Here is a 19,484-nt window from a genome sequence, read left to right as displayed (position 1 = left end):
AGGAAATTAAAAAATAACATTCTTTTTTAAGAATTATTTTATCAGAAAGGTAAGGCACCTGGGAGGATGTAATAGAAGTCATTAATAATGATTATTGAAGAGAACTGTCCTATAGAGTGATGGCTTATTTGTATGTTTTTAAATTGTGTGCCAACTAATTCCATAAAGGAGGAAAATTTCAAATGGATATAGACTTTGCAAGTAGGTTATATGTAAACAAAGACATAGGAGCTTCAGAAAAATTAAAGAAAATCATAAAAAAGAAGTAGCAGGATGAGAGTTTCAATACTCTTGCTATAAATTGGATACCAATTTGCTTCTACAGTCTCTAGCCTCTGACATAAACTGGAAAATACTAGGAATTATGTGGTTCAGAATGTCCACAGAGTAAAAGAAGATCAACTGCTGAAGGGCAACAGAGTTATTTCTGGAGCTCAAATTCTAGGGGAATCTCTCCAGTTGGTGCAGTCTTAGAGGCCCACAGAGAGGGCCCAAGCAGTGCTCATTCAGTAAAAATAAATTCCCAATCTCGTACTCATCTGTCTTCACGATGTCACTCATGGCACCTCCAGCCCTTTTCTCTACTTCTAAACTTGGTTCCTTCACCTGTGAATGGTAACTACTTTGAAGTGCTGTTGAGTGTCAAAAGAGACAATATCTGTAAAATTCTTGGTACCTTAGTTGGTGAATATTAAGCACTTGATATTATATATTATTACAGACTGTAGTGTGTTAAAGATAAGAATTTTTTCTTATTTATATACTCCACCAATGTTTTTTTGCTTTTATTTTTAGAATTTGACTCTCACTCTTCTATGACATGACTTCTACACCTTTTGTTTAGACTGCCTTTCAGTAGCATTATTAAGCAAAACACAATCTGAGCATAAATTCACTGGCTCTTTGACAATACTTATCACCTTGCCCATACACCTGTCAGAAAATCACACTTGTTATATGGCAGTAAAGAAAATCGTGAAGAAAAATACCAATAAGTATTAAATAAGGTTTGTTTCTCAACATTTAAGGAAGTTTTATCGTTTAATATAATCAAGTGAAAAAAGAGATTGTTGACTCTAATGTTAGATGCATACATTGTTTAAAATGGTCTATTTTCTTTTTCTTTTTTTTTTTCCAACGTTTATTTATTTTTGGGACAGAGAGAGACAGAGCATGAACGGGGGAGGGGCAGAGAGAGAGGGAGACACAGAATCGGAAACAGGCTCCAGGCTCTGAGCCATCAGCCCAGAGCCTGACGCGGGGCTCGAACTCACGGACCGCGAGATCGTGACCTGGCTGAAGTCGGACGCTTAACCGACTGCGCCACTCAGGCGCCCCTAAAATGGTCTATTTTCTAAAAAACATCCTGAAACCTATGACATGCTACATTTAAATAGCAAAGTTATATAAATGTCTCTACGGTACAACAAATTCACACTGCTGAACCATAATTGGTTTTCTGGAATGGATGACAGATTTCTACTGATCCACATTCAGTTATTAGCTACTAGATCTTAAGGCTGGTGAGTAGTAGTAGAAGATAGGAAAAAAAAAATTGAAGATTCTGAGAAAGGAGATGGACATAAGGAGAGAGACTAAGTAGACTGAGATAAGAAATTGCCTTCACCATCAAAATCAAAGGAGAAGAAAGAACATACTTTCAAATATACATAAATTGAATTAAATCATATAATGTATAAATACATGTATGCACACACATATATAACACTTCCAAAAGAGGATATGAAATATGTATGAATTTTCTTGAAAGTAATTTAAGCATAGAACACTTTCCCCCTAATATAAACTAACACCTTGTGAACAAACATTTTTAAAACGTCTATTTTAGAAATGCTTCTTTGTGTGAAAGAATGATAATAGAGGGGTGTAAATGCTATGTGGACATACGAAAAAGTATGTATAGCCTTGCAATTGAAAAACTTAAAATTCTTCATAGAACTATTAGATCATGTTTATGCATTATTCAATAGATATTTACCATTGTTTTTTCTTACATGATCTAAGTATTAAAAACACATTTTGAGCTCTTTTCTTAATTCTACTATTTGTTTTCAATGTGTTTCCATGCTATTGTGATTCATACAAATAGATTTTTGAGTGCAAAATCTATGTCCCTACTGCATTTTATTAATACGTGATGCTTCTATCATTTTTATTTATTTATAATCTTAAGTGTTACTTTGTCAGTATTTCTACTCCACAAGCCATTTTTTAAAAAATGTCCTTCTTGTTTCTTTGCTGATTCCTTTCGTATCAACTTTTAAAAAAGTCCCTTTGTTTTGAGGATGATTTTTCTGAATATAATACAGTTAGGTGTTAGGTCTTAATGCATTAGGACAGTGTTTGTCTTCTGGTGGCTCATTTTCTTCCTTTCTTCCCCCCTCCCGTTTTTCTTTCCTTCCTTCCTCCCTCCCTCCCTTCCTTCCTTCCTCCTTTCTTCTTTCCTTCCTTCCTTCTTCCCTTCTTTTTCCTGCTCATATTTTTCTCTGAAATTTTAGTTTCACCTTATACTACAAAACTTTATTTACATAATCTTCCCCAATTTTTCAATTTTCCAATGTTTATTCCAATGTGACATCACATTAAAGACATTAGATTCCCAGTAAAGTATAAAGCAGTAAAAAACAAATCTAGAATTAATACATATGGTACCATTAGTGGTTGCTATTTTTAGAGTTTTCTTATGGGGATTATCTATTAGAATAATGTTTCAGAGTGTAGTCATTTTTAAGACCAGATATATAAAAACAATCAAGAGTACAACAATCCAATATTTTTATAGGTGTTATTTGATAGACTATGATTGACTACACACCATTTTTATACATCTTTTTTCAAAAGGCTTGGATGATGAAGGGAAATCATGACTTTTACCACTAATATACTAAATATTCTATATATTAATAGTTCTAAGGTTCTAATATACTAAAGTTCTAATAGCTTTCAAACTGGAGTTAGGAGAACTGGTACCAACAAGTTGGTGCATAATATGTTTTATTTCTTTAGTTGTTCCCTTATCTATTTCACTAGCTTGGGATATGAAATTGAACATACATTACACCAGGAACTTAGAAATGTATAAACTCTATTTGAATTCCCTTATTAAATCACATTTCAGTATCTCTTAAAGATAATTGCCTAACATCAAGAAATTTGACTTTATGATTAGAACAAATTGTGGCATACGGGTTAGAAGTTTGATTGTTTATATGCTAATATATTTATATTATAAATGTTATTTATATTTATGTTATAAACAGTATTTATATTTATATTATATTTATATACATTTTCCCATAGAATGAGAATGCATCCTAAAAGCCAAGCATATTTGGGGGGCTTATATTTGATTTTGATTCCATTTTTCTTTTTTTTTTTTTAATTTTTTAAAGTTTATTTATTTTGGGAGAGACAAAGATAGCGCGAGTTGAGGATGGGCAGAGAGTGAGGGAGAGAGAATCCCAAGCAGGCTCTGCACTGTCAGTGCAGAGCCCAATGTGGGGCTCGAACCCACAAACCGCGAGATCATGACCTGAGCTGAAACTGAGTTGCACGCTTAACCGACTGAGCCACCCAGGCACCCCTGATTCCATTTTTCTTAAGGAAGGTATATTTTCTATTGCTTCTTGTAGACTGTTCCAACCGTAGAATCTTTAACAATACTTTTGTATGGCTGATTGGTTGCATATGTTTTGCAATATAAAAAATCAGTTCACTTTAGCATTCCATCAGTTATCTAACATTTAACAGGTTTCAAATCACTGTTAACAATGCCAAGCTGATGAACTGTGTGAAGTACCCCAACATATTTTTTTAGTAACTCTAGTATGTTCATGATTGCTGGACTTTTTTTCTTTTTAAGACAACTTTTAAGATCAATATTTCCACACTTTATTACCATACAGACATAGTGGTTTTATAATCCTAAAGTCAGGTGATATTATCACTGTATCATTGTACTTTATTCAAAAAACCTATAGCCTGTCTATAACTCTTACTTATTTGCTCATCTGCTTCTTGTAGGTTCACATATTTTATAACATATGTCTGTTTTCACTCAATACATAAAATACCTTACTGGAATCATTATGTCTTATCTGCTTTACTGTGGACTTATTTTTCTTTTAACTGAAAATGTATTTCTTTATTGACGAGGATGCTGAAACCATCATAAATAAAGCTTATCAATCTATTATTTCAGGTTTTTCATTTTTAGTTTAGGTATTCATGTACTTGATTTTCTTGAGGTTTGTTATTTCTTATTTTATATTATTTATAAAATAAATTTATATTTTTTATAAAATTTCTTATTTTATATTATCGGTGCTTTTCACAGTTCCTAAACATTTTATTTTCAGCTTGCGTTAATTTAGGTTTTTTTTTGTTTTTTTTTGTTTTTTTTTTTTACTAAATTTCTTTCCCATTGAGTTAATGTTTACCATTCCTCTTTCTTTGTCAATTGACTTTACCTTTATTTGTTAAAAGATAACAGTTGCTTCTCTCACTGAGAGGCATGGTACCACCTCATGCTCTAACTCCCTCTCACTCCCTCTTACATCTAGAGGATGATACATTTAGAATACAGGTCTTCTCCATCTTACGATGTGATTGCATTTCAATAAACCCATTGTAATTTGAAAATGTCATGAATTTAAAATGCATTTAGAGGGAGGAGGAAGATGGCGGCGTAGGAGGACGCTGGGCTCACCGCGCGTCCTGCTGATCACTTAGATTCCACCTACACCTGCCTAAATAACCCAGAAAACCACCAGAGGATTAGCAGAACGGAGTCGCCGGAGCCAAGCGCAGACAAGAGGCCCACGGAAGAGGGTAGGAAGGGCGGCGAGGCGGTGCGCGCTCCACGGACTGGCGGGAAGGAGCCGGGGCGGAGGGGCGGCTCGCCGGCCAAGCAGAGCCCCCGAGTCTGGCTTGCAAAAAGCGGAGGGGCCTGACGGACTGTGTGCTGACAGCAAGCGCGACTTAGCATCTGGGAGGTCATAAGTTAACAGCTCTGCTCAGAAAGCGGGAAGGCTGGAGGACAAAGGGAAGGAGAGCTGCTGAGCCCCCGGACGACAGAGCTCAGTTTGGTGGGGAACAAAGGCGCTCGCCAGCGCCATCTTCCCCGCCCATCCCCCAGCCAAAATCCCAAAGAGAACCAGTTCCTGCCAGGGAACTTGTTCGCTCCGCGCAAACACCCAACTCTGCGCTTCTGCGGAGCCAAACCTCCGGCAGCGGATCTGACTCCCTCTTGCTGCCACAGGGCCCCTCCTGAAGTGGATCACCTAAGGAGAAGCAAGCTAAGCCTGCCCCTCCTGCCCCTGTGCACCTTGCCTACCCACCCCAGCTAAGACGCCAGATCCCCAGCATCACAAGCCTGGCAGTGTGCAAGTAGCCCAGACAGACCACCCCACCCCACAGTGAATCCCGCCCCTAGGAGAGGGGAAGAGAAGGCACGCACCAGTCTGACTGTGGCCCCAGCGGTGGGCTGGGAGCAGACATCAGGTCTGACTGCGGCTCTGCCCACCAACTCCAGTTATACACCACAGCACAGGGGAAGTGCCCTGCAGGTCCTCACCACGCCAGGGACTATCCAAAATGACCAAGCGGAAGAATTCCCCTCAGAAGAATCTCCAGGAAATAACAACAGCTAATGAGCTGATCAAAAAGGATTTAAATAATATAACAGAAAGTGAATTTAGAATAATAGTCATAAAATTAATCGCTGGGCTTGAAAACAGTATAGCTGACAGCAGAGAATCTCTTGCTACAGAGATCAAGGGACTAAGGAACAGTCACGAGGAGCTGAAAAACGCTTTAAACGAAATGCATAACAAAATGGAAACCACCACGGCTCGGATTGAAGAGGCAGAGGAGAGAATAGGTGAACTAGAAGATAAAGTTATGGAAAAAGAGGAAGCTGAGAAAAAGAGGGATAAAAAAATCCAGGAATATGAGGGGAAAATTAGAGAACTAAGTGATACACTAAAAAGAAATAATATACGCATCATTGGTATCCCAGAGGAGGAAGAGAGAGGGAAAGGTGCTGAAGGGGTACTTGAAGAAATAATAGCTGAGAACTTCCCTGAACTGGGGAAGGAAAAATGCATTGAAATCCAAGAGGCACAGAGAACTCCCTTCAGACGGAACTTGAATCGATCTTCTGCACGACATATCATAGTGAAACTGGCAAAATACAAGGATAAAGAGAAAATTCTGAAAGCAGCAAGGGGTAAACGTGCCCTCACATATAAAGGGAGACCTATAAGACTCGTGACTGATCTCTCTTTTGAAACTTGGCAGGCCAGAAAGAATTGGCACGAGATTTTCAGTGTGCTAGACAGAAAAAATATGCAGCCGAGAATCCTTTATCCAGCAAGTCTCTCATTTAGAATAGAAGGAGAGATAAAGGTCTTCCCAAACAAACAAAAACTGAAGGAATTTGTCACCACTAAACCAGCCCTACAAGAGATCCTAAGGGGGACCCTGTGAGACAAAGTACCAGAGACATCACTACAAGCATAAAACATACAGACATCACAATGACTCTAAACCCATATCTTTCTATAATAACACTGAATGTAAATGGACTAAATGCGCCAACCAAAAGACATAGGGTATCAGAATGGATAAAAAAACAAGACCCATCTATTTGCTGTCTACAAGAGACTCATTTTAGACCTGAGGACACCTTTAGATTGAGAGTGAGGGGATGGAGAACTATTTATCATGCTACTGGAAGCCAAAAGAAAGCTGGAGTAGCCATCCTTATATCAGACAAACTAGACTTTAAATTAAAGGCGGTAACAAGAGATGAAGAAGGACATTATATAATAGTGACAGGGTCTATCCATCAGGAAGAGCTAACAATTATAAATGTCTATGCGCCGAATACCGGAGCGCCCAAATATATAAAACAATTACTCATAAACACAAGCAACCTTATTGATAAGAATGTGGTAATTGCAGGGGACTTTAACACCCCACTTACAGAAATGGATAGATCATCTAGACACACGATCAATAAAGAAACAAGGGCCCTGAATGAGACATTGGATCAGATGGACTTGACAGATATATTTAGAACTCTGCATCCCAAAGCAACAGAATATACTTTCTTCTCGAGTGCACATGGAACATTCTCCAAGATAGATCATATACTGGGTCACAAAACAGCCCTTCATAAGTTTACAAGAATTGAAATCATACCATGCATACTTTCAGACCACAACGCTATGAAGCTTGAAATCAACCACAGAAAAAAGTCTGGAAAACCTCCAAAAGCATGGAGGTTAAAGAACACCCTACTAACGAATGAGTGGGTCAACCAGGCAATTAGAGAAGAAATTAAAAAATATATGGAAACAAACGAAAATGAAAATACAACAATCCAAACGCTTTGGGACGCAGCGAAGGCAGTCCTGAGAGGAAAATACATTGCAATCCAGGCCTATCTCAAGAAACAAGAAAAATCCCAAATACAAAATCTAACAGCACACCTAAAGGAAATAGAAGCAGAACAGCAAAGGCAGCCTAAACCCAGCAGAAGAAGAGAAATAATAAAGATCAGAGCAGAAATAAACAATATAGAATCTAAAAAAACTGTAGAGCAGATCAATGAAACCAAGAGTTGGTTTTTTGAAAAAATAAACAAAATTGACAAACCTCTAGCCAGGCTTCTCAAAAAGAAAAGGGAGATGACCCAAATAGATAAAATCATGAATGAAAATGGAATTATTACAACCAATCCCTCAGAGATACAAACAATTATCAGGGAATACTATGAAAAATTATATGCCAACAAATTGGACAACCTAGAAGAAATGGACAAATTCCTGAACACCCACACTCTTCCAAAACTCAATCAGGAGGAAATAGAAAGCTTGAAAAGACCCATCACCAGCGAAGAAATTGAATCGGTTATCAAAAATCTCCCAACAAATAAGAGTCCAGGACCAGATGGCTTCCCAGGGGAGTTCTACCAGACGTTTAAAGCAGAGATAATACCTATCCTTCTCAAGCTATTCCAAGAAATAGAAAGGGAAGGAAAACTTCCAGACTCATTCTATGAAGCCAGTATTACTTTGATTCCTAAACCAGACAGAGACCCAGTAAAAAAAGAGAACTACCGGCCAATATCCCTGATGAATATGGATGCAAAAATTCTCAATAAGATACTAGCAAATCGAATTCAACGGCATATAAAAAGAATTATTCACCATGATCAAGTGGGATTCATTCCTGGGATGCAGGGCTGGTTCAACATTCACAAATCAATCAACGTGATACATCACATTAACAAAAAAAAAGAGAAAAACCATATGATCCTGTCAATCAATGCAGAAAAGGCCTTTGACAAAATCCAGCACCCTTTCTTAATAAAAACTCTTGAGAAAGTCGGGATAGAAGGAACATACTTAAAGATCATAAAAGCCATTTATGAAAAGCCCACAGCTAACATCATCCTCAACGGGGAAAAACTGAGAGCTTTTTCCCTGAGATCAGGAACACGACAGGGATGCCCACTCTCACCGCTGTTGTTTAACATAGTGCTGGAAGTTCTAGCATCAGCAATCAGACAACAAAAGGAAATCAAAGGCGTCAAATTGGCAAAGATGAGGTCAAGCTTTCGCTCTTTGCCGATGACATGATATTATACATGGAAAATCCGATAGACTCCACCAAAAGTCTGCTAGAACTGATACATGAATTCAGCAAAGTTGCAGGATACAAAATCAATGTACAGAAATCAGTTGCATTCTTATACACTAACAATGAAGCAACAGAAAGACAAATAAAGAAACTGATCCCATTCACAATTGCACCAAGAAGCATAAAATACCTAGGAATCAATCTAACCAAAGATGTAAAGGATCTGTATGCTGAAAACTATAGAAAGCTTATGAAGGTAATTGAAGAAGATTTAAAGAAATGGAAAGACATTCCCTGCTCATGGATTGGAAGAATAAATATTGTCAAAATGTCAATACTACCCAAAGCTATCTACACATTCAATGCAATCCCAATCAAAATTGCACCAGCATTCTTCTCGAAACTAGAACAAGCAATCCTAAAATTCATATGGAACCACAAAAGGCCCCGAATAGCCAAAGTAATTTTGAAGAAGAAGACCAAAGCAGGAGGCATCACAATCCCAGACTTTAGCCTCTACTACAAAGCTGTCATCATCAAGACAGCATGGTATTGGCACCAAAACAGACACATAGACCAATGGAATAGAATAGAAACCCCGGAACTAGACCCACAAACGTACGGCCAACTCATCTTTGACAAAGCAGGAAAGAACATCCAATGGAAAAAAGACAGTCTCTTCAACAAATGGTGCTGGGAGAACTGGACAGCAACATGCAGAAGGTTGAAACTAGACCACTTTCTCACACCATTCACAAAAATAAACTCCAAATGGATAAAGGACCTGAATGTGAGACAGGAAACCATCAAAACCTTAGAGGAGAAAGCAGGAAAAGACCTCTCTGACCTCAGCCGTAGCAATCTCTTACTCGACACATCCCCAAAGGCAAGGGAATTAAAAGCAAAAGTGAATTACTGGGACCTTATGAAGATAAAAAGCTTCTGCACAGCAAAGGAAACAACCAACAAAACTAAAAGGCAACGAACGGAATGGGAAAAGATATTTGCAAATGACATATCGGACAAAGGGCTAGTATCCAAAATCTATAAAGAGCTCACCAAACTCCACACCCGAAAAGCAAATAACCCAGTGAAGAAATGGGCAGAAAACATGAATAGACACTTCTCTAAAGAAGACATCCGGATGGCCAACAGGCACATGAAAAGATGTTCAGCGTCGCTCCTCATCAGGGAAATACAAATCAAAACCACACTCAGATATCACCTCACGCCAGTCAGAGTGGCCAAAATGAACAAATCAGGAGACTATAGATGCTGGAGAGGATGTGGAGAAACGGGAACCCTCTTGCACTGTTGGTGGGAATGCCAATTGGTGCAGCCGCTCTGGAAAGCAGTGTGGAGGTTCCTCAGAAAATTAAAAATAGACCTACCCTATGACCCAGCAATAGCACTGCTAGGAATTTATCCAAGGGACACAGGAGTACTGATGCATAGGGGCACTTGTACCCCAATGTTCATAGCAGCACTCTCAACAATAGCCAAATTATGGAAAGAGCCTAAATGTCCATCAACTGATGAATGGATAAAGAAATTGTGGTTTATATACACAATGGAGTACTACGTGGCAATGAGAAAAAATGAAATATGGCCTTTTGTAGCAACGTGGATGGAACTGGAGAGTGTGATGCTAAGTGAAATAAGCCATACAGAGAAAGACAGATACCATATGGTTTTACTCTTATGTGGATCCTGAGAAACTTAAGAAAAACCCATGGGGGAGGGGAACAAAAAAAAAAAAAAAAAAGGAGGTTAGAGTGGGAGAGAGCCAAAGCATAAGAGACTGTTGAGAACTGAGAACAAACTAAGGGTCGATGGGGGGTGGGAGGGAGGAGAGGGTGGGTGATGGGTACTGAGGAGGGCACCTTTTGGGATGAGCACTGGGTGTTGTATGGAAACCAATTTGACAATAAATTTCATATATAAATAAAAAAAAATAAAAAAAATAAAATAAAATAAAATGCATTTAATACACCTAACCTACCAAACATCATGGCCTGGCCCAGTCTACCTTCAACATGCTCTGAATGCTTACATTAGCATACAGTTGGGCAAAATCATCTAACACAAAACCTATGTTGTAATAGTGTGTATTTATTTTATAATAAAGTATATAAAGAGTGTCTTGTGAAGTTTATTGAATACTGTAAAACAGATGGTTGCCAGTCTATTGGTGGTTGACCCTTGTGATCGCATGGCTGACTGGAGACCACAGCTTATGGTAACTCCCCAGTGTCACAAGAGAGAATCATGCCACTTGTCACTAGCCCAGTTCCAAATTCAAAATTCAAAGTATGTTTGCTACTGAATGCATATCATTCTTGCACCATTGAAAAATTGAAAAATCTGGGGCGCCTGGGTGGCGCAGTCGGTTAAGCGTCCGACTTCAGCCAGGTCACGATCTCGCGGTCCGGGAGTTCGAGCCCCGCGTCAGGCTCTGGGCTGATGGCTCAGAGCCTGGAGCCTGTTTCCGATTCTGTGTCTCCCTCTCTCTCTGCCCCTCCCCCGTTCATGCTCTGTCTCTCTCTGTCCCAAAAATAAATAAACGTTGGAAAAAAAAATTTAAAGAAAAATTGAAAAATCATAAGTCAAACCATCATAAGCCAGGAACCACCTGCACTTTAAAGCTCTTCTCTTTTGCCCTTTCATACAATGAGATCTGTGAAAAAAACTTGAACTTCTCTTCTTTCATGCTTCATGTTTATCTTGGATTTTGGCTGAGATAGTGTAGTTCTCATTAGAACTATTCTTCCATGAGTCTAAATAGTTACTCAATACCAGAAAGTATACTTTTACCCATTAAGAGATAAATTTACATTTACTTGCATATAATTATAATATATATAATTTAAAAGTAAAATATAAGTAAATGCAAACAAAACATATTAGATATTTTATATATTTTATAAATACATATATATTTATGCAGACATGTGATATATGTGCCTACATCTATCAACTTATATATAAGACGGTTCATACACATTACTGTTCCACTATTCCATCTTCTCTTCATTTTTACACTTTGAGGTCTCAATTTTGGTTAATTTTTTGTTTGATGGCAGTCTTTTTATTTTCAAGTATTTTCCCCTGGTATGATACTTAAGGAATACACTTGAATTCTTGCATATATTCAAACACCTTTCTTCTGCATGTGAGATACAAATAGCATCTTGAGTAAATTTAGAATTTCTGGGCTGAAATTCTTTCTTTTCTGTAGTTTATTAGTGGCATCCTGTGTTTAATGCTGATAATGCAAAGGTGTCAGTCAGATATATTTTCCTCTTCTGGTAACTTATCTTTACAGATGGAGAATTGTAAAGTTACATCTTTATCATTAGAAATCACAGTTTTATCAGGGAAGGTGTTGTTTTTCATAAGTATAGCCTGGAACTCAGTGAGCACTCTCAATATGAAGACACAGTTCTTCATTCAGCTCAGAGAATTTTCTTCAATCAATTGTTTTGTTATTCTTGATCTTCCATCTGTCCATTTTCCTCCCTTTGAGACTCCTATTCTTTCCCTGCTGATTTTCCTGAACCTGTTACAGCACTAATTTCAGCCTCAATTTCTTCTCATTTAATCCAATTTCTGAATGTGTCTTCTTAAGTGCGTAAAACAAATCAGGTGTCCATCTGTCTCTTCAGCAGTTATTTTTCTCTTGCCATGTGTTTCAAATTTGCCATCTTATCTTTCTCTCTCTACGTCCTGAGGCCTATCAGATAAGTTGCAATTTTACTCTGCCAATGAGCTGAGACTTAGATTTTAAGGTTTGAATGTCTTCCACATCAGGAATCCTCAAGGTCTCAGAGGCAAATTGGACTCCTTGTCTGGGGATCTGTGAGTTAAAAACAGGTTGTCACCACTGTACTGATACATGGAAAAGTTCTTTCTGCTCTCTGGTATTAGTTTACTTCCATCCTTCCCATTAATCGAGAATTAGCTCATCCATTGAAAAAGAAAGAGTCTGTATGGGTCAGAAGGTGTCAAATCATGAATACATTTTTTAGAAAGTTTGAGAATGAACTTGTCCATAGTGAGGAGCTATGAAATATTTACAGGTTTTTTGTTTTTTTTTTTTTTTCCATGACAGAACCATGGTTACTTTTTAATTTTTTTTAGGTCATTCACTCTCTCAAATATGAGAGTGTAAATGGATCCAAGGGGGATAAGACTGGAGACAACAAAGATTTGGGAGGTTGTTGCATTTGATTAAGGAAGAAATCATAATATTAAAATTATGTCATTTAAACAGGATGAAGTCAAGTTTTAGATAACTTGATTTTTATGTGTTGGTCAATCCAACACATATGGCAAAGATTCCCAGTTGATTCTCAGTTGACAGGTAGATAATCATATGTAAGGCTGGGAAGAGATAGCTGGCTTGGAAATATAGATTTTGAATCATACAACCATACATACATTTAAGTGGAGCCATTGAAATGGAGAAAATTTCTGAGGTAAATTATAGAGTGAGGTGGTGGAGATCCATGCTAGATATAATGGTGGTAAGGACACCTAAAGGGTAAGCAAATAAAATTATCATGAAGGAAATCATTTTTAAAAATATAGAGAGATATCTAATAATGCTGGAACTTGTTTATGATATTACTAATACCCAGTTTCCTCTTCCGCTGAGCACACAAGAGAATTATACTCCTTGTTCCTTATGAGCCAGGCATGTTCAACAATCTTGGTTTTTTCAGGACATGTATTACTTCCAAATGAAACCCAGTGATTGTCCAACTCACCTTGCCACTGTCCCCCCCACCCCCAACTTTGGCATGCTACTTAGAGAAGCATTTGTTGAGATGGAGCCTCAAAAATCCTTGGTTATTGTCTGTTATTTATAGCTGAATGAATGTTATTGTTTTGATGGAATTTTTAACGCCACAGCAAATCTTACCTCATTAAAAAACTGTTAGTATTCATTCAAAAGTCCATTGTGATCCTGCAGGACAGGTTTGTGAACTAGTGAGGTAGGTAACTAGTGAGTTTACCAGGTGTGATATGGTGAACATAAGATGTGTCATTTGCACATTATAAACTTTAGAAGGGCAGGCGAGAAACTGGAGAGTGTATCCAGGGAACTATAAAGACAGGGTCCAGTTTGACAGGGATGAGATTCAGGAATGTAGACCCAAAGGGAAGGAAGCCAGTTAAAATGGGAGGAGAAACTACACACACAAAAGGAAGGGAGTGGTCAATGAAGCTGTTTTCTACAAAAGCCAGGATGGGATGGCCTAAAAATCAAACAGGGAGAAGGGTTTAGGATGGGGAAAGTGCACGGAAAGACAAGGCTTTAACCAGAAAGATATCCTAGACAGGAAGTTATGGAGGATAGAGAGAAAGGAATTAAGGAAAGAACCAGGATTTAGATATGGTAAATTAACACAAGATAATCATGAAGGCAGTATCCCTCTGTGTTAAATGAGATATTGAGTGGTTGGTACGAAGTTATATTTTCAGAGGATACAGTACAAATTTTGGAGATGAGGCAATAAGAAAAAAGATAGGAGAACATAGGTTTAAATCAGGGGATAATCAGTGGAAAACTGGCAGAAAGTGACTCTTCCATTTATAAATTGATGAAAGACATAAGAGAACTTTACACGTCTTTTAAGTTTGTCTAAAGTCATTTTTTCTGATAAGACAGTATCCTAAGTAATATCTGCCCTGGTGTTAGCAACTCTTCCATATGTTTTAAACAATATTGTTTGGCCAAAACCTGTTGACAATGTGAATGTTCTAAAATCTCATAGGATTGCAATTAGTCAATTGTAGAATAAACTAAAGCAGTAACTCCCTCAAGCAAATACATGAGCAGTATCTGAGAGTAATTTTCTTTGCCTAGCATCATAATTTATACTTTAATTGCATTCATTAACTATTGCTATGTATCAAACAACCACAAACTAAGTGGCTTAAAACAACACACATTTATTATCTTACAGTTTCTATTGCTCAAAAGCCTGGCATTATTGGTTGGGTCCTTTGTTCCTGTTCTGAAATTAAGGTGTTTGGTGGGGCTGCTCTGTCATCTGAAACTTAAAGTCCTCCTCCAAGCTTATTCATATACTAATTAAAACTCAGTTGCTTTGGATCATAGGAATGAGGTGCCAACTCTCTTCCTGGCTGTTGGTCAGAGGCCATTCTCACACGGAGTGGCTGCCTGCTCTTTCCTGCCCTCTCTGCAATATGGTAATTGCTCCTTTAAAGTTTTGAAACTTATTTCTCTCATTCTGACTTCTAGATCAGATTTAAAAAGCTCAGGGAGGTCAGGCCCACTGATATAATCTCCCTTTAGATTCACTCAGGTCAACTGATTAGTCATCTTAATTATATTTATATCTGTAAAATCTCCTTTGTCATCCAACATAACAAATAATGAAAGTGATATTCCACCAAACTCACAGGTTCTGAACACACTCAAGATGAGGGCATGCCCAGACATGTACACAAAAGAATAGAAATCTTGGGCGTCATCTTGGATTTGTAATTATGCCAATAATACTGATAATCAATATACTTAATACATGAATTATTACCATAAGAATCAGATATAAATCTATTACAGAAGAACCTTGAACAACAGGTGTTTTGCACATGCATTTAATTTACTATACCAAATTTAGCCATATGTTTCAGGGAAACAGAAAAACTATTTAATTCAAATTCCCTTAAGTTTCTCTTCTGGTAAATAGAAGTTTGGCCTACATCATTCTAGAGACAGGAAGACCAAAACTCAAAGCCATAGAGAAACAAAAGAAGCTGTTATTTGGCTTCTGAGTGTCCATGTGCTAAGTCTTAGCAATTAATAAGTTATTTAATGGATTTTCAACAATAATTTTTAAAATGAGCCTTCTGTCTTACATACACACATCAGTATGCAACTTTGAAGTAAGATAAAACACTCCATGATTACAGTTATGAAAGGTACTTTCAAGAATAACTCGTAGAGAAGGTTATTGTAAATGCAACTATAGAACATAGTTGTAACAATATTAAAATATGACATCCCCATCCCCACCTTGTTGTATTTTATAATATTATCACCTCTCTGATAATTTTTCTTCCACATTTTATCCAACAATGAATTAAATGCATACCCCACCTGGAAATTCATAAAAAAAAATCATTGTGAAAATTGATGTGGAAGAAAGAGCATGAAGGCATGCATGGGAGAATAAAGACAAGAGAAGATATTTTTTATGTAAATGAAATGAAAGATTCTATAAGCTCTTGTAACAGACGTAAAGAATTAAATTTTTTTTAATGTTTATTTATTTTTGAGAGAGAGAAAAGGAGAGAGACAGAGTGCAACAGGACGGGGGCAGAAACAGAGAGAGACAGAGAGACACAGATTTTGAAGCAGGCTCCAGGCTCCACACTGTCATCACAGAGCCCAATGCAGGGCTCAAACTCATGAGCCTTGAGATCATGACTCGAGCTGAAGTCTGACGCTTAACCGACTGAGCCACCCAGGCACCCCTTAAAGAATATTTTTTAATCTCCTACCGCCATAGGGCTGATATAAAGAAAATGCAGAACAAATTTTGGCATTACAAGTAAAAGATTACAATGCACATGAAATCCAGAACTTCTCTGCAGCTCTTAAGTAAAAGTGAGAATGATGATTAGAAAAATGTAGAATCCTAAAAATTGGAATGGCAGGATTTGTATGGATTATGATAGATATGATTACTTATATCACCACCTGCAATCCTTTTTAATTTTACTTCTAAGAAAAAAAAAAAAAAAAACTCTTGTTCTGACTGAGAATGTTAGCATTCCTTTGCCTGAAGACCTCATTTGAAGTAGATGCCTTTCAAAGCAATAGTGATTATATTTAAGATCTACAAGTACCATCTCTCATGTCTTTATGACCCAGAATTAAATAAGAAGAATATCCCCAGAATAATTAAAATGAATTATAACCTGAAAAGAGATCGACAAAAATCTGGCAAATCATTTGAGTTCCCCCCCCCTCCCATTTATGTCAAATAAAACCTGGGACTTTATTTAAGAAAGAATTACCTACATGTTATTTTAGGAAGGAAAATTAATAACATTAGATTAGGCTAAATTATTTATCTGGGTTGTAGCTTGGGCAGCAATAACTGTCTCTAAAAAGTTACTTGGTGGATAACTGAAATCTGGACTCAATATTGGCCTCTATTAAATGAAGTTGAGATATTGGAAGTTAATTGGTACATAATGCAGGGGGAAATGATAGTGCTTAGAGAGAAAAGCTATCTACAGGGGATTCTTCATGGGTTATTCACTCATCCAAACTAATCATATTCCCAAAAGAGGTCTTTTAATTGCTTTCCCTTCTCCTTATATCTTCCTTCATTTTCTCTAACTCTTGAGGTATATGCACTGTGTGTATGTTCAACACCATGACAAAGAGCTCTGGTTTCTGGAGAATGCCCTCATCACCAAGGTCAGAAGCAACAAGAGAAGGTATGATTCTCAGTCTGTTCTCCTATGGTTCCAGCCTTCTTGTTATCTTCTCTTCCTGCCTGTAGACTTCAGCATCTAGCATTAGAAGCAGAAACACCCTTGCAAAGAATATTTACTCAAGTCTCATATTTGCACAAGCCATTTACAATAATAAACATTTCACTGGATCTATTCCTCTGATTGAACCCTGACTAAAACAAAGGGAAATCTAGTGAATTTTTTCATAATATAGAGAATAGAAATAAATAAACATATACAAACAAATCTAAGAGAGATGAACACACTTGAGTGAGCCATCATGTTGGAGAATCAAGGGTCTCTAACCTAATTCCCAGACTTGAACCAATATACAGACTCTAGAGCTGCTGAAATAAAGCAGAAACTAAGTTCCCTTAAAGGTGGATCCTAGTAACAAAAATGTAAATATCCAATGGAATTAATCTTTCCAGTTTTCCAAAAAGGGACCTATGAACACTTACAGGGTAACTTCCTTTGGACAAAGAGAAATGTCCAGACCTTTTAAGTATTGCTCAATGCATAGCTCTGAACTGACATGAATTTTTGATCAACCAAAAGGCCACTGCACTCCTCTACTCAGAGTGCTTAAGAAGGTCAGTTGAGAAATAAAATATTGGCCTGAATCCATCTCTTAGAGGGTTTAGTAAACCTTCAAAAAAATACACTGTAGTTGTCTCTCCAAATTCCAAATGCATAATTGAAATATTCATTCTCCACAGATGACAGCATCCCCACATTGGTTATGTGGCCTATGGGGTAAAGGTTGCTATGGTACAAAGGAAAAGTGGAAGTCTTTATCCCATTATGTCCAGAACGGGGGAAAAAAAAGTACATCATCTGTGATGCAATCTTAAAGAATTATGCCACTATCAAAGGCTTAAAAAATACAAGAATTATACCTTATCCAACTTAAAATGCCACTTTGGCTGTGAAGAAATACCAGTGCTCGAGAATATAAGGGAATTACAGTAAATGCAATTAGGAACTGCCTCCAAAGGCAGCTATAATTGTAGATGTGATCTATACATTAGAACAAATAACATGAAGGTTGGCAGCTGTTATAAAGCTATTACTATGGTAAATGCTTGCATCTATGCCATCAGTTAGGGAGGAACCCCAGAGAGTATGCTTCCACACAGCATGGAATATCTTTGCTGTATTAACTTAGGAATATGTAAGCTCTCTTCTATGTCATTGCATAGTACACAGAAACCTTGATTGTTTCACTGTCCCTCTGAACACAGTACTACCTTACCATATTGATAATATCATAGAGATTGAATAATGGTAGTCAAGATACAGCAAATGATATCCAGAAATATTTGTAAGAGGTATATGCCAAATGTGGGAGATAAGTTCCAGGAAAAATCAGAAGGTATGAATGTTATGCCTTAAGGATTTCCAATCCTTAGGCCAATAAGAAGGATTTCCCTAAAGTAGGGCCTATCTAGCTGAGTGACCAATCTCCAGATGCAAAAAATTCCTAATAGAATATCACTTCCCAAGAGGACCAGCCTGATACCTGATGGTAGTTAAATTATATTCAATCCCTTCCATCACATCGAGGAGAAGATACAGTAACTTATATTCATTAAAATGGTGCTTTAGGCTATAGATGTTTTTTCCTGCCCCAAACTCTTTCTGTACCACCTTCAGTGGACTTATTGAAAACTTCACTGAACATTACAGTATTTGCACAATACTGTTTCAGAACAAGGAAATAATTTTTCATCCAAAGAAGCAAGAGAATTGGCTTACTATCATGACATTCATTGGTCTTGGCATTTGCTCCCATTTCTAGAAGTAGCTGGACTAGCACAAATTGAGATGGCTTACTGAAGACTTAGTTAGTTGGATGACAAAAACTTGCTGTGCTAACATGACTACTATACAGGTGGGAAAGTGCCCCCCAAATATTGGAATAAATGGAAAAGTTTATATTCTACTCCTGACTCTATACTTAATTAATTAGATGGAGTGAAGCAAATCACTTTAGGTTTCCATAATTTTTTTTTTTCCAACGTTTATTTATTTTTAGGACAGAGAGAGAGACAGAGCATGAACGGGGGAGGGGCAGAGAGAGAGGGAGACACAGAATCGGAAACAGGCTCCAGGCTCTGAGCCATCAGCCCAAGGCCTGACGTGGGGCTCGAACTCACGGACCGCGAGATCGTGACCTGGCTGAAGTCGGACGCTTAACCGACTGCGCCACCCAGGCGCCCCTAGGTTTCCATAATTTTAAAAAGAAGAGGTTGGTATAGTTGTTACTAGGAACAACAGAAGTGTTTAAGGTATTCAAGAAGAATCTACAG

This window comes from Puma concolor, chromosome C2 (assembly GCF_028749965.1).
Source record: "Puma concolor isolate L17-30 chromosome C2, mPumCon1.1.hap2, whole genome shotgun sequence".
Lineage (NCBI taxonomy): Eukaryota > Metazoa > Chordata > Mammalia > Carnivora > Felidae > Puma > Puma concolor.
This window is presented reverse-complemented; position numbering follows the sequence as displayed.